Genomic DNA, 16,156 nt, shown 5'->3' with positions numbered 1-16,156 from the left:
CCTGGGTTTAATGACCTGCTGCTGCGGGACTAGGTGGAAGAGGATTGCTCCCTCCTGGCCTTCCAGGAATTTTCCCAGGACCTCTTCTCGGTGTCCAGGGAACCCCGGAAGACCTGTCAGGAGAGGAGGGCAACTAAGAAATTGGGGACAAATATTTTGGCCCAAAATCAGAAGCAGGCACTGGCTGGGGGGTTGGAAGTCCACCCAACTACTAGGCCAGAAACCCCAGGATGCGATGAGCTTGAGGCAGGACCCAGCTCATCAGAGGAGGAAACTGGAGTAGGCTTCCTGGTGCTTGGACAGGCTGGATCCCCAAGCAAGACTTTTGGGCAGCATCAAGCCAATGACCCAATATATCAAAATGTCCATAAGAATGTGGTTGAAGTTAACGGGGTCCCAGTGGAGGAAAGGAACAAAGAAGGAACTGTATAATTAAAGGGGATCTATTATATAGAGTAGTTTGTATATGGGACCAAGAGATGGAACAACTCTTGGTACCTCAGAAGCACTTGGTACCTCAAAAACATGGAGAGCAGTACTGGAATTAGCACACAGTCAGGGTATGTCTACACTACCCTACTAGTTCGAACTAGGAGGGTAATGTAGGCATACCGCACTTGCAAATGAAGCCCGGGATTTGAATTTCCCGGGCTTCATTTGCATAAGCGGGAAGCCGCCATTTTTAAAACCCCGCTGGTTCGAACCCCGTGCAGCGCGGCTACACGGGGCTCGAACTAGGTAGTTCGAACTAGGATTCCTATTCCGAACTACCGGTGGAACGAGGTGTACCGGTAGTTTGGAATAGGAATCCTAGTTTGAACTACCTAGTTCGAGCCCCGTGTAGCCGCGCTGCATGGGGTTCGAACCAGCGGGGTTTTAAAAATGGCGGCTCCCCACTTATGCAAATGAAGCCTGGGAAATTCAAATCCCGGGCTTCATTTGCAAGTACGGTATGCCTACATTACCCCGCTAGTTCGAACTAGCGGGGTAGTGTAGACATACCCTCATTTATTTGGAGGGCATCTGGGGGTGGATAAGACCCAGACCGCATTCTCCAGAGGTTCTTTTGGCCAGGGGTCTATGTGGAGGTCTGCAGATATTGTGCTTCCTGCCCTGAGTGTCAATTACATGGGCCCCAACCACACCTGAGGGCCTCACTAGTACTTCTACCCATCATTGAAGTCCCCTTTGAGCGAATTGCTATGGACATAATAGGCCCACTAAAGAAGTCTGCATGGGGCCATGAGAGTATCCTAGTTGTGGTGGACTATGCCACCCGGTACCCAGAGGCGGTGCCCCTATGCAATACCCTGTCCAAAACAATTGCTAGGGAACTAATTCAAATTTTTTCTAGGGTAGGGATACCAAAAGAAATTCTAACGGACCAAGGGACACCCTTTGTGTCCAAGTCAGCTTGGAAGGACTTGAAGGACTTGTGTACCATGCTCCGCATACGTGCCCTGAGGACATCGGTGTATTATCCCCAAACAGACGGTCTTGTTGAGCAGTTTAATAGGGCCCTGAAAAGTATGCTCAAGAAAGTGGTAAGCTGGGATGGCAGAGATTGGGATCCGCTGCTGCTATACCTCATGTTTGTGGTAAGAGAAGTGCCCCAAGCTGCCATTTGAGCTTTTATATAGGTGTAACCCACGGGGTATACTGGACCTTGCCAAGGAAGCCTGGGAGGAGCAACCCTGGGAGAAATGTTGTTGATCATGTACTCCAGATGAGGGACAGAATAGCCAGACTCACCCCCATAGTGTGGGAACATTTAGAAAAAGTGTAGGAGGCCCAACAGGCCTATTACAATCTGCAAGTGACAACCGGGAAGTTCCAGGTGGGAGACTGAGTGATGGTGCTAGTGCCAACAGCAGAAAGCAAGCTCCTAGCCCAGTGGCAGGGGCCATACAAAGTAATAGAAGCAGTTGGAGAGGTGAACTATAAGGTTTGCCAACCTATCCAGTGAAAGCCCGAGCAAATATATCACATCAACCTGCTGAAACCTTGGCGAAACAGAGGTGTCATTGGTTGCTCTGTGGTCACCACTCCAAGGGGAAAGCCCACAAAGGCAGGTGGGAATATCTTCCGAGCTGATCCTGGATGAAAAGACAGAAGTAGCTGACATGACTGAGTGAAACCATGATGTGTTTTCAACAGAACCTGGTAGAACTACAGAGATTTACCATGACATCATCACAGATTCCAGGGTGAAGGTAAACGTTAAGCCATACCGGATACCCGAGGCAAAGCGCAGGGAGATCCGAGCTGAAGTTGAGAAAATGCTGAAGAGTCGCATAGCCAGCGGTCTAGTCCTATTGTTATGGTGCCCAAGCTGGATGGAAGCCTTCGGTTTAGCAATGACTTCTGAAAGTTAAATGAGGTATCCAAGTTCGATGCCTATCCCATGCCACAGGTGGATGAACACATTGACCAACTGGGCAAGGCCTGATTTCTGTCCATCCTTGACTTGACCAAGGGCTACTGGCAGATCCCTCTAGCACCAGGAGCCAAGGAAAAGACGGCCTTTTCAACTCCGGAGGATCTCTTTCAGTATACAGTCCTCCCTTTTGGCTTGCGTGGGGCTCCTGCAATGTTCCAAAGGCTTATGGACAAGCTATTGTGACCACATGCCAAGTACATGGCTGCCTATTTGGACGATGTTGTTGTCCACAGTCCTGACTGGGACACACCCCTCGAGAAAGTAGAGGCGATGTTGCAGACCCTAAGGAGAACGGGACTTTCGGCGAAACCCGCAAAGAGTACAATTGGGCTGGCCGAGGCCAAGTATCCTGGGTATATTTGGGAAAGAGCGTAGTAAGGCCCCAACTCAACAAAGTGGACACGATACAGAAGTGGCGCCAACCAACCCGAAAGAAACAGGTCAGGGTGTTCCTGGGATTGATTGGATATTACTGTAGATTCATCCCCAACTTCGCTTCCAGGGCCTGCCCTTTGACCAACCTGACTAGAGCTCTCGGTCCCGACACTGTAAAAGGGAGCACTGAGGCAGAAGAAGCTTTTAAGGATCTCAAGATGATCCAGTTCTCATAGCCCCTGACTTCAAGGAGTTTATCCTGCAGACTGATGCCTGAGAAGTAGGGCCAGGGGCTGTATTGTCACAAACGGTTGGGGAAGAGGAGCACCCAATCCTGTACCTCAGGAGGATGCTTCTGCCAAGGGAACAAAACTATGCAGTGGTTGAGAGGGAATGTCTTGCGGTAAAATGGGCCATGGAAAGCCTGTGTTACTACCTCCTTGGGCGGAAGTTTACCCTGGTCACTGATTACCTTGCACCCCTGCAATGGATGTACCGCAAGAAGGACAAGAATGAGAGGGTGATCCGGTGGTTCCTGTCCCTGCAGCCATTCCACTTCTGTGTGCAACATAGATCAGGAACCCAGCATGGGAATGCAGACAGGTTACCAAGGATGCACTGTTGTCTGACCCAAGTAGCCCAACCCCATAGTGTTAAGCAGAGGGGTGAGGAGAATGTGTGGCAGGGTCAGGCCAGGGAGCTGCTGCAGAGAGGGGGAAAAGGTAGCCCAAAAGGGTAGAAAACCCTGTAAGTAGAAGCAGAGAACTGCAGGCCAATTAGATAACATAAGAACATTAGAACGGCCGTACTGGGTCAGACCAAAGGTCCATCTAGCCCAGTATCCTGTCTGCCCACAGTGGCCAGCACCAGGTGCCCCAGAGGGGGTGGACCGAAGACAATGATCAAGCAATTTGTCTCCTGCCATCCCTCTCCAGCCTCTGACAAACAGAGGCCAGGGACACCATTTTATCCCCTGGCTAATAGCCTTTTATGGACCTAACCTCCATGAATGTATCTAGCTTCTCTTTAAATTCTGTTCTAGTTCTAGCCTTCACAGCCTTCTCCAGCAAGGAGTTCCACAGGTTGACTGTGCTCTGTGTGAAGAATAATTTTCTTTTATTAGTTTTAAACCTGTTACCCATTAATTTCATTTGGTGTCCTCTAGTCCTTATATTATGGGAACTAATAAATAACTTTTCTTTATTCACCCTCTCCACACCACTCATGATTTTATAGACCTCTATCATATCCCCCATCAATCTCCTCTTTTCTAAACTGAAACGTCCTAGTCACTTTAGCCTCTCCTCATATGGGACCTGTTCCAAACCCCTGATCTTTTTAGTTGCCCTTTTCTGAACCTTTTCCAAGGCCAAAATATCTTTTTTAAGATGAGGAGACCACATCTGTACACAGCATTCCAGATGTGGGCAAACCATAGTTTTATACAGGGGCAGTAAGATATTCTGGGTCTTATTTTCTATCCCTTTCTTAATAATTCATAACATTCTATTTCCCTTTTTGACCGCCGCTGCACACTGCGTGGATGTTTTCAGAGAACTGTCCACGATAACTCCAATATCCCTTTCCTGATTTTTCGTAGCCAAATTAGCCCCCATTGGTTATTTTTTCCAATGTGCATTACTTTACATGCACATTGGAAAAAATAGATGCAGCTGGGAGGGAGCTGGCTCAGGCTTATTGGGGCCAGCTGACTCCTCTGCTGGCCGACTGAGGGCTTTTAAAAGCCTCAGTAGCTGGAACCAGGGGTAAAAACAAATGCGAACTTGCCCACAACAGCATTAAGTGGAGGCAGCTAGGGAGGGAGTCTGAGGAGGTGGGGCTGGGCTGGGCTGGGCTGGGCTTCCTACCACAGAGATCTGCTGTGAACCCCGAACTCTGGGGTTAGGAACGAGAGACCAGCCAGGTAGTGGCCTGGGTAAGAGCGGCTTTGCCACACTCCATAGACTTACATAACTCTTTTTTGACTCCCATGTGATGGGCATACGAGAAAGGTACAGATAGATGGCTAGGTATGTAAGGCAGCTGAACCTTAGCAAGCTTTCTGGGTTTTTGGAAGGGTGGGCATATGTGATAGAGAAGATGGATGGATGGATGGATGTGTTAGGCAGACAGACTGAGAAACCTGCGGAGGAACTTCTGACTTTGTGTTGAGTTTCATGAGGCCACAGGTTTGACAGGGATGATTTTGTCTCTTGAATCCCCTTGAAGCCCAGTGGTCATCTTGTTCTGCCTGACTCGTGATGGCAAAACATCAACAAGACAAGTGTGTAAGTGGTGTTTTGTTTCGGAGTTTGTGCCTGAAGAGAGCCTGGGTCAGAACAAAGGTCCCTCCATTAGACCACTGCACAGGCTGCTTTTTGGTTTGTTTAAACAATGCAGCTGAGCGGGGCTTAGCTTGGGGAAGGAATGCAAACTGTTTGGGATTGGGAGATCACTCTGGGCTATTCTAGCTGTCAGATATATACAGAAGCTTCATCAGAATGTGCTGTCTCATGTCTCTTGGCAGCTCTGTATAGTTTACCTGATTACCATTTATAGTAAATGTTTTTAATAAGCACAGATGTGTCCAGGCCTGCATAGATGCAAGGAAGAGATTTCTCCAGATCACAAGGTACGGTGCAATAACTGGCTTTATTAAAAGGATAATGAGAATTAAAAACAGCTCACCTAGTTATATAAACTCTCCCAATTTTGAATGCGTCTCAGATCTTGATATCAACTGACAGCTAAGCCTGGTCCATGATAAAGCTTTCTGCTTTCACAAGAAGCCCAAATTCAGGACAATCCCTGCCACCAGCGTTAAGGAAGCAAAAGGAATTTAGCAAGTGCAAAGAAGTGAACTAATTGTCCTTGGTTTCTGTTATTGTGAGAGACATGAGTTCAAATACTACAGTGAACATTTTAAAAACTTTTAGGGTAACTAAACATATGATAAAACTTAAACAACAAATAGTCTAGTAGCACTAACAAAACATGTAGATGCTATCATGAGCTTTTGTGGGCAAAACCCACTTTAGATGACCAGAGTATAATGGACCAGATCATGGTCCATTCCCATCTTAAAATCTATTAATTTTATTAATGATCTGGGCTCATTATACTCTGGTCATCTGAAGAAGTGGGTTTTTGCCTACAAAAGCTCATGATACAGTCTACATGTTTTGTTACTTTAAAGTTCTACTGGACTATTGTATTAAGTTTTTCCTGTTACAGACTAACTTGGCTATCCCTCTGAAGCTTTTAGACATATGAGCTATGTCTAGACTGGCATGATTTTCCACAAATGCTTTTAATGGAAAAGTTTTTCCGTTAAAAGCATTTGCAGAAAAGACCGTCTAGATTGGCACGGACACTTTTCTGCAAAAGCACTTTTTGCGGAAAAGCGTCCGTGCCAATCTAGACGCAGTTTTGCACAAGAAAGCCCCGATCGCCATTTTCGCATTTGCGTTGTCTACACTGGCCCTCTTGCGCAAAAGCATTTGTGCAAGAGGGCTTTTGCCCGAACGGGAGCAACGTAGTATTTCTGCAAGAACACTGACAATCTTACATGAGATCGTCAGTGTTCTTGCGGAAATTCAAGCGGCCAGTGTAGACAGCTGGCAAGTTTTTCCACAAAAGCAGCTGCTTTTGCGGAAAAACTTGCCAGTCTAGATGCAGCCATGATGTCTGAGAGCTCTTTAATCCAGCAGACAAAGTCACAACAACATCCCATGGATAGAAATTAAACATTGACAAATTCAAACTGGAAATCAAGTTGCAAAGTTATAATAGTGAGAGTAATTAACCCTTGGAACATTTCACCCTGGGATGTGGTAGATTCTCCATCACTTGAAATCCTTACATCAGGAATAGATGACTTTCTAAAAGTGATACTTTTGTTCAACTGCAAGTTATATGACTTACTGCAGGAATCAATGGGTGATGTTCTCTGGCCTATGTTATGAGGCGATCAGACTAGCTGATCAAAATGGTCCATTCCCACCTTAAAATCTATTTATTTTATCATTATTTCATTGATTGAGGGCTAGATTGAAAAACACTCATAGATGTAATTTTAAGCATAATTGGGTTAATGTGCTACAGGCTTCAATGAGTCAGCAGAACCTACTTCACTCTTTGCACCAACACCTGCTAACAGAGTGTTCTCAGAAAACACTGTCTGCTTGTTACAGTGTCTTTCCTCCTTTCTTCATTCCCCTTAAAAAGGCTAAGACCTTAATTGTTTGCATTTTGTTAGTGTGTGTAACTTTGCTTTTTATAGTAAAATCTGCATATATTTCACACCCCTTTTCTGGAGTGCATCCTTATTTTCTATTGGCCATATGCAAGGTCCTTACTCAAGGCCATATTCTGAAGGGTGCTGATATCTCTTAAATCCCATTGACCTCCATTGGATTTGCAGATGCTCAATACCTCTGAAGGATTTGGCCTAAATTTAGCTGCCCGTTCTTCATGATGGCTCCTTCAAAGAATAAATATTCAGTGATGAAAAAGCACTGGTCCATCAAAAATATAAGAGGGGGCAGGAATGCAGAGTTAGTATTGTCAGGAAGAGAAGTGAATTTCACATGGGACAATTATTGTTTCGCTTATCACCAGCAAGCAAAGCAAAGCAAAGCAACCATAATACAACAAAAGCCACATAGTTTGTAGAAGTCAGGCGAACTGCTCTGTGAACTGCTCTGTTTATTACATAGTGATGTATCCTTTGTGGTCTTTTCCACCATAGACTAATCTTGATTGTTCATATAAATCAACATTCCGTTGATCATTGGGGAAAAATACCCCCGACACTGTGTGACTCACACGGCTTTTCAGTGAAACATGCTGTTTTTCCTTCCAGACTCTTGATTCATGTTGTCTGGTGCCATGCAAGCAGCAATGGCTAATTCCTGAAGCATCAAACGAAGGTGAATTCACTATCTCTTTTCTTTCTGTTGCTCTCTCTATTTTTCTCATTTTTTGTCTTTTTTTTTCTTTTCTCTTAAATAATTCTCTTTCTTTCTTTCTTTCTTTCTTTCTTTCTTTCTTTCTTTCTTTCTTTCTTTCTTTCTTTTCACTATAATGCACCTAGCCACTTAAGCAATGCTCTACATTGGTGCAAAGGGAGTAGATGGTTACTTCCTAATCCCTGTAGTGCTCATGTTTTAAATCTTAGTCTGCATAATTATGAGGGTTGCTCATAAAATTATTCAAGCATATTTTGCCTACACTAGCCCTGACCCCTCTGGCAGTCTGACTCCAGGCCACAGCCATGCTGTGCAAGCAAAGTAGTTCCCTTTATTTGTTCTGAATTTTCAGGCCATTTAATTTCAAGTGACTTCTTGGTCTCCTGGTTTGATTTATTATGTCCCTGTCCTATTCCTCTCTGTTTCTTGCTTTCTTTTCTACATGATTGTGCAACACAGGTTCAGGGCACTATGGTGCAGAGGAAATAAGAAAGGACACAAACTCTCACCCCCAAAAAGTATCAAACCTTTTCTGAGGGTTGGAAAAATCTGGATGACTGTTTTGGTTTTTTTTTTAATTTTTTATTTTAGTGGATCTCCTGAGGTTTGAGGGGTTGTACCTCTTAGGCTATTTTTAAAATGTGCAAAACAGGCTGGATTTTCTGAATCTCTCTTTTCCACCATGGCTTATATTTTTCTAGTCAATTGCTTTAAAACAATCATAATTTTTTTGGCTGTAGAGCGGCCACTCTAAAGCCATAAAAGAACCCAGTTTTCCCCTACAGGCAGTCCCCGGGTTACATGGATCCGACTTACATCGGATCCCTACTTACAAATGGGGTGAGGCAACCCCGCACTAGCTGCTTTTCCCCCTAGCAGACCAGGGAGACACGAAGCTAGCGCCCCACCCAGCAGACCAGGGAGACGTGGAGCGGCTTTTCTCAGCAGACACCTCAGCTTAAGAATAAAGGACTGAGGAGAGTGAGGTGTGGGAGAATAAAACTGAGCTCTGGAGAAATGTTTGGCTAGAGTTTCCCCTACAATATGTACCAGTTCCGACTTGCATACAAATTCAACTTAAGAACAAACCTACAGTCCCTATCTTGTACATAACCCGGGGACTGCCTGTATTTCCAAATTAGACTGGCATAAGGAAATGCCATGGAGGATAGATCCATCAATGGCTATTAACCAGGATGGGCTGGGATTGTGTTCCTAGCCTCTGTTTGCCAGAAGCTGGGAATAGGTGACGGGGATGGATCGCTTGATGATTGCCTGTTCTGTTCATTCCCTCTGGAGATCCTGGCACTGGGCACTGTCAGAAGACAGAATACTGGGCCAGGCACAGAGGTGGAAGTAAGCGGGTGCGCCCTGGCGCACAGCTCCGGCAAGCAGGGAGCTATTTAAAGAGCTGGCAGGGACAATACCTGTGAGAAATTTTAAGTATCAGAGGGGTAGCCACGTTAGTGTGGATCTGCAAAAGCAACAAGGAGTCCTGTGGCACCTTATAGACTAACAGATGTATTGGAGCATAAGCTTTCATGGGCAAAGATCCACTTCATCAGATGCATGTCAATTTTAAGTTACTTTCCCCACTGGCCAGATGGGCATAGTACAGCCATTCTCATGTTCTTATGTACATATAATAGGTTCCAACAAAGCAGTGGCTGCATAGAACTTCACGGCTGTCTCTATGCTGCACATTAGGGCAATTAGGACTCTCATTGCAACGGCAGGGTTAAAAGTCAGATTCTCCTGCTCCAAAGGCCATAGGCCTCTACTTAAGCTAAAGGGCACTCAATTAGCTATTCACCCTATCAGGCCAAAGAGAGTCTATCCTGTTCTATCCATGGCCCAGATGCACATTCATGCTTATAAGTCCATTCAAATACTGCACGTAGATTTTCACTGGATTTTCCCACTCTCACGCCTTCCCTCTGCTTGTTCTTTGTCTCATTTCTCACTTTTTATTTTATTGGCTTTTTCAGTCTGCTCCTTTCTGGTCTCTGCCAAGTGGGATGAAAACCCAATAACTTTTGAGTTCAAGTCTAGTTTTCAAACCCACAATATCAGGTGGATTTGAAATGATGTAAAATGTCTTTGTACCTCCCTGATTACTTCATATGTTTGCAATTACCTCTCACTGGTCAGCTTCTTGCCAGCCCTCCATACGATGTGCCTTCTTCCCCCCTCCCCATTTCTTTTGCTGTATCTGTCTCCTAATTTTCCAATATCCAGGGGACACCTAAGCTATGTCTACACAGCAGCATTATTTTGGAATAACTGATGTTATTCTGAAATATATGAGAGAGAGAGTGTGTGTAATTGCAAGCCATTATTTCAAAATAATGTCAAACTCTCATTTTACAAGAAGTAAAGGCCTGGGCAGTTGGTGAAGGCAGTGCGGGGAGAGGCAAGCCCTCAGCCCCACCTCCAGCCACAAAACAGATATCAGACAGGATCACAAAGAAAAAACAGTTTCTTGCCATTTCAACCAGAAAGGACATTGTCTCAACGACTTGATTACCTGCATCCTGCTTCAAAGGCCTTTTAAAACTGCACTTGAAAGAGAATCCTCTGAACTGTCATTCATGCTTAAATTTGACACTTTACGCCTAAGTTTGAATAAAGACTCTAATTATCTTACCCATTACAAAGATAGCTTCCCCAATTATCACCTCTAATATCGTTATCTCACAGACATTTACCTCTCCAACTGTTGTCTCTTGTCTTGATCTGATGTTGTAAGCTCCTTGGGGCAGGGATGATCTTTTTTGTTCTGTTTGTACAGCGCCTAGCACAACGGGAGCCTGGCCTATGACTGGGTCTCCTGGACTATAATAAAATAAGTACTAATATCAAGACACAGCTCTGTATCTAGCAGATAAAGCAAGTCCCAGCAGACAAATTAGTCACATAGTTAGTAAACCCAGACACGGAAACATATTTCACTAAGGAGTGATCTGACCCTAAACACAATATCCTCAGATACAGTCCTTTAATCCTCCCCAGCAAAGCTCTTTGAAATACAGCCAGATTCACCATGTCAGTAGCCTTAGGACAGTGGAAAGGCATTGCGCCATTGTTTATGTATCACTTTTTTTAACTAAAAAGTTCTGTGGAGGCAATTTATTACCAGCTATGGAACGTGGCTACATCAGTGAATGAGAAGCAGTGACATTAAAAGTAATTGACATTAAAATGTTGTGACATTAAAATTAATCATGTTTGATGGATGTTAGAGACTGAATCCACAAGGCTCCAGGGTTCACATTTTAGCAAGTTCGAACATTCATTCCTACCCTCTTCTGCCTATGTTATGTAACGTCTCTTCCCCTACCCCACCCCCCCAGACCTGCCAGTCTCTAAGACCATCTGTAGGGAGGGGCTGGAGAAGGGTGAGTGCTATTTCAGGATGTAGGATGCCTTTTCAGTTGGCATTGCAGCCAGACTCTTTGGTTACCTCCACCAAGTGCATTTCGCCTGCCTGAGATGTGTTGGGGGAATCTGCTGGTTGCTTCAAAGGAAACATCACAGGCTCTTCTCATGCCTTCCACTGGGAAAGGCACAACCCGTGTTTCCTGGGGGAAAGGGGTGCCTGGAAGCCAGAAGGGTTAAAATAATCAGTTTGCCCTACCCTCCTACTGCTGGGCTGCCTGGGATGCATCTTTCAGGGTATGTCTACACTACCCCGCTAGTTCGAACTAGTGGGGTAATGTAGTCATCCACAATTGCAAATGAAGCCCAGGATTTGAATTTCCCGGGCTTCATTTGCATAAAGCCGTCTGGCGCCATTTTTAAATGCCGGCTAGTTCGAACCCCGTGCTGCGCGGCTACACGCCGCACGGAGTAGCTAGTTCGGATTAGGCTTCTAATCCGAACTAGCTGTACGAGGATGCATTTAAAAATGGCGCCGGACAGCTTTATGCAAATGAAGCCCGGGAAATTCAAATCCCGGGCTTCATCTGCAATTGCGGATGACTACATTACCCCGCTAGTTCGAACTAGCAGGGTAGTGTAGACATACCCTCATTTCCAAAAAGTTTCCTAGGATTCATAGGGGTGGGAAGTAGTGGTGTGAGGTTGCTGCAGCAGGCCCAGGTTTTCCACCCGGCTTCCTTGCACCCAGGGACTGGCCCTTCCACCAGCCCCATGTCCTGGCCTCCACGTGGCCCTTCCGACTTCCCATTGGCACTGTGTCCTGCCCTCCACGTGGCCTCCCCGGAGTCCCGCTGGCCCTGCTAGCTTCAGCAGCCCTTGGGATTCTGCCACCCACAGGCTCTGCAGCCTGCTGTCTGTGGAGTCCAGGCTACCGGCCCTGGAAGCTGTGCGGCTGCCCTGGGTCCTCCCTCTGGCCTGGGGCTCCGCAGCTGCCTCCAGCTGTGGCTGGGTTGCCCACTCTCTGGGACTGGAAGGACCAGATGCCATTCATGGACACTCGCTCGCACGGAGGCTGAGGAGTAGTATATTGTAATGTGCTCGTAAAATACCCGCACCATGGCAGTGCGAGGTTTAATTAACTGGTGCCTGTAAAAAGCCTGGAAATCCTCGGCTGAACCACGTATAAAACAAGTGCACTTCCCACACTGCTTCATGTGAGTGGAACGCCCTTATCTTCAGAACACACTCCCACACTGCGCCTGCGATACGCTAATTAAGGCTTCACAGACTCTCATCGCTTCCGCTGACTTTAATGGGAAACGTGGAGCTGCAGCCAACGCTACACTGAAAGTGTTCAGAGGCTATTTTGAAACGAGATGTTATGCTAGAGGGATACTGGCTCCAGACCCAAGATCAGCATAGCTTGGTCAATAGAGTTCCACTGAGTTCCACCCGCTGACAACATGGTTGCAGGTCATTAAAGGGGAAAGCTTCTCCCATCTAACAGCTCGTTGGTGCTGTTGAAATGGGTGAGCCGATCTGAGTCCAGTTTCAGGCAGAGTGGCATCTGCTTTGCAAAACCATTGATGCAGGTGGGACTAATTGGTCCCCAGTCTCAGCAAGGAGATACTGGATTAAATAGATCAGAGAGATACTTAGAGATGGCTCTTGCCCAGAGGTGGGCAAATACTGGCCTGTGAGCTGGATCCGGTCTGCCAGGGTTAGCCCTAGCGGACCTCACACCCTCTTATTTACCTGCGCCTCCACAGGAATGGGGTATCACAGCTCCCATTGGCTGCGGGTCGCCATTCCAGTCTGTACCTGCGGAGATGCAGATGAATATAGTGGCAGCCCCAGTTTTATTGCCCACCGCTGTTCTTGCAGGACATGAGGAACAGGAGGCAGCGTTGGTGAGTTTGCAGTGTCACTATGTGCTTGCAAAATTCTTCTGTGGGAACAGCTTCCCAAGGTAGGATAAATATCAGTCTGTTGTTGTTCTCATTGCATTGCGAAGGTCAGGTAAGTGGAGTGTATATGTGGGCTCCTTAGTTTTCATAATTATTGTGCAAGGTTCAGCCAGAAACCTCACGTCAGTCTCCAGAGCTATTACCATTGCAGGAGCACAGAGTACAAGAGGAACTGGCACTGTTTCCCCCAAAGAGCCTGTAGCTTTAACAGCTGGAGGGGATAGAGCCAACCTGACACCTGCATGTCAGAGCCAAGTCATTTAGCAGCAGGTAGGAGTTCAGGGAATGTCAGGAACGGCTTTTGGCAGGCCCCCATCCAAAGCTGCCAGGCAGTCATGGTAGCAGCTGGCCTCTCCTAGACGGCAGCCAGTCCCAAGGAGATGCTTCTTCTGAAAGGGGGCGGAGAGCAAGGCAGTATTTTCTGGGTTTGAATGTAACAGTTTTCCACTTCCTTTTTTGGCAACGTGAGGGTCCGCGGGGCCGCAGAAAAGTGAAGTAACGCCTTGGGCAAGAAGCCAGCCACCTTCTCCCAGCCTGAGCCTGGGGCTGCTTTGCATCCTTGGCCTGTTTGCAAACCGCAAGCAGCACCGTGCTGAGCCATGCTGCTCTCTCTGAGTATGGGCAGCATGGGCTGTGAGGGCGCATCTCTTGTTTACTGAAAGAGCCAGGACAACGGACACATTTGTCACCGGCCTGCTCCCCCGCACGGAGCGATCTGTTTGGTTTAGAGGTTCACTTGGGTGCTCTGGAAGCCCTGCTGATGTAATTGCATTTTACAGCCAAGGCCAGAGACCCTGCATGGTTATTTCAGCTGCTTAGAGAAAGTCTGTCTAGTGGTTATGGCACAGGGATGTCCACTCTCTTCTGCTTTTGCAGAACACTAGAAAGTCCGCCTGAAGTCCGTGGATCTTGCACAGAGAGAATTAAGACCTCAGGACTTTTGTATTCTATACGCAGCTCTTTGAACAAGTCCCATCGTGTCTCTGAGCCAAATTCTTTCTGAGCGTAAGGGCATGCAGAGTTAAACCAGGGGTGCCTGGAGGGCGGATGCAGCCTCTGGCTTGCCTGGATCTGTCCCGCAAGGCAAAGGCCTCCGCCTAGCACAGGGGAGCCTGTGCTGGCACTCCAGCCCCTCTGCTACCCTACTGCAGGGCTGAAGCACACAGTTTCCTAGCCTCACCCCCCCACCCCCAGGTGCTGGTGTATAAGGGGAATGTGGGGAGTGTCTTTCACGTCAGTGAGGATTTGTTTTTTGGATTTTTGCTTCTCACTTGTGTGCGGCCCCTGACTGATATTTCTGTGGGTCCACGACCCTCGACCCAAAAAAGGTTCCCCACCCCGAGCTAAATTGTGGATGAATTTGGCTCCACTCTCTCCAAGCTGGAAATAATGAACCAGGTTCACAGGAAAGCTGGGAAGCTCATTGAACTGAAGGCTGTAAAAATGGCACTGAGCCCTCATCATGGAAAGGCCTGTGGCAGCGGGATTCAAACATTTTTCTCATGATCCAGTTGAAGACAATTGCTGATGCCCATGGCCCAACGTAATGTGACTGGAGTGTGGGCTCCGAGGCGGGGCTGAGGGTGAGAGATTTGAGGCGGAGGAGGGGGCTCTGGCTTTGGAGAGGAGCAGGTCAGGGCTGGGCAGGAGGGGCTTACCGTGAGAGGCTTTCGGTCAGCAGTGCAATGGGGGTCCTGCCTCTCCTGGCACCACAGACCATGCCGTCCCTAGAAGCAGCCAGAAGCAGGTTCCCAGCTAATGGGAGAGTGGAGCTAGTGCTTGGGTCCAGGCAGTGCACAGAGCCCTGTGCACTCCCCCCACCCCTCATCTAGGAACTGGGCCTGGTGCCAGCCACTTCTAGGGCACAGTACAGTCTGTGGTGCCAGGACAGGCAGGTATTCTGCCTCAGACCCCACTGGTCACCTGATCACTGCAGGAATGAGACGGAGCGCCTGACATCCCATAACCCAGTATGGGGCCGCAACCCGTCGATGGAAGTGCCACGTTTTTCTCTTTCGAATGGTGCAACATGTACAGGTTTTACAGCAGGGGCACTGCATAGGGGAAGGTAATTTTAAGATAGCTTGAGCTGAGCATGAAAGTTGAGTGGTTGTTCCTTTTCCTTAAGCAACATGAGACTCTAGTTGGCTGGATGCCACTGGACCAGGCCTGGGCAAGATACAGCCCGCGGGCCGCACCCAGCTCACCAAGCCACTGAATCTGGCCCACGGAGGCAGCAGGAAGTCCCAGGCAGGCCCCCCTGCTTGCCCCACGCGTCTTGCAGAAACATGGTTGCTGGGCTTCCTTTCTGTTTCAAAACTGGAGGGGAGGGGGAACGTTTCAGGACCCACCCTGCCCCCAGCATAATCCCATTGGCCAGTTTCTATCCATACTTGTTTGAATAACAGGCATCCAAGAAGAACCACACCCCTCGAGTTGGCTCAGTTATTCAGTGAAGTACACGGCCAGAGAGGAAGTCAGGCTGGCTGGCTGGGAAACATTTTAAGCTCTGCAAGCCTTAGCTCTGTATGCAAGGCAGGCTGATGGCTAGTAAGTCTCCTGGCTCTTACTGCTGGCTAGTAAATCGCCTGGCTTCTAGCACCCCAGCCCTTTTCTGCCCCAACCCTCTGCCCCCCTCTTGCACCCATACCCCCTCCCAGATCTGGCCCCCCAATCTCCTGCCCCAGATCACAATCCCCTCCTACCTTAGGTCACATCCCAAACCCCTGCACTCCAGCCCTCTGCCCTAGATCACAACCACCTCCCTCCCAGACTCCAATCTCCCTCCTGGACCCCAGTCCCTTACCCCAAGCTCCCCTCTGCACCCAACCTCCATCCCAAACCCCACATCTCTTCCATTAATATCATGGAAGAGTGCAGCCCTAGACAACTTCCCAAAATCTTAGAGTGGCCCCCATCAAAAATTATTGCCCGTCCCTGAACAGGACAGATGTTGCTTCCTTAAATCCTTAGGCTAGGCCACTGACAAGGAGAATAATAGGGCAGAAAAACTTTATTTTCTA

General features: G+C 47.6%; 1 protein-coding gene across 2 annotated transcripts in view; it reads left to right on the top strand.

Annotated features, from left to right (window-relative positions):
* CLMP (CXADR like cell adhesion molecule) overlaps positions 1-16,156 on the top strand; it is a 98,514-nt gene that overhangs the window by 37,709 nt on the left and 44,649 nt on the right. The window contains exon 2 of one of the 2 annotated variants that reach the window (XM_075916512.2): positions 7,680-7,746. The exons of the other annotated variant lie outside the window; for it this stretch is intronic. The gene's annotated coding sequence lies outside the window, so the exon portion shown is untranslated. The remainder of the gene's footprint in view (positions 1-7,679; positions 7,747-16,156) is intronic. 2 annotated transcript variants of the gene reach the window in all.

The sequence above is a fragment of the Pelodiscus sinensis genome, chromosome 25 (genome assembly GCF_052426305.1).
Source record: "Pelodiscus sinensis isolate ZL-2025 chromosome 25, ASM5242630v1, whole genome shotgun sequence".
Taxonomy (NCBI): Eukaryota; Metazoa; Chordata; order Testudines; family Trionychidae; genus Pelodiscus; species Pelodiscus sinensis.
Note: the sequence above shows the minus strand (reverse complement) of the source record. Positions and strands in the feature narration are given on the sequence as shown.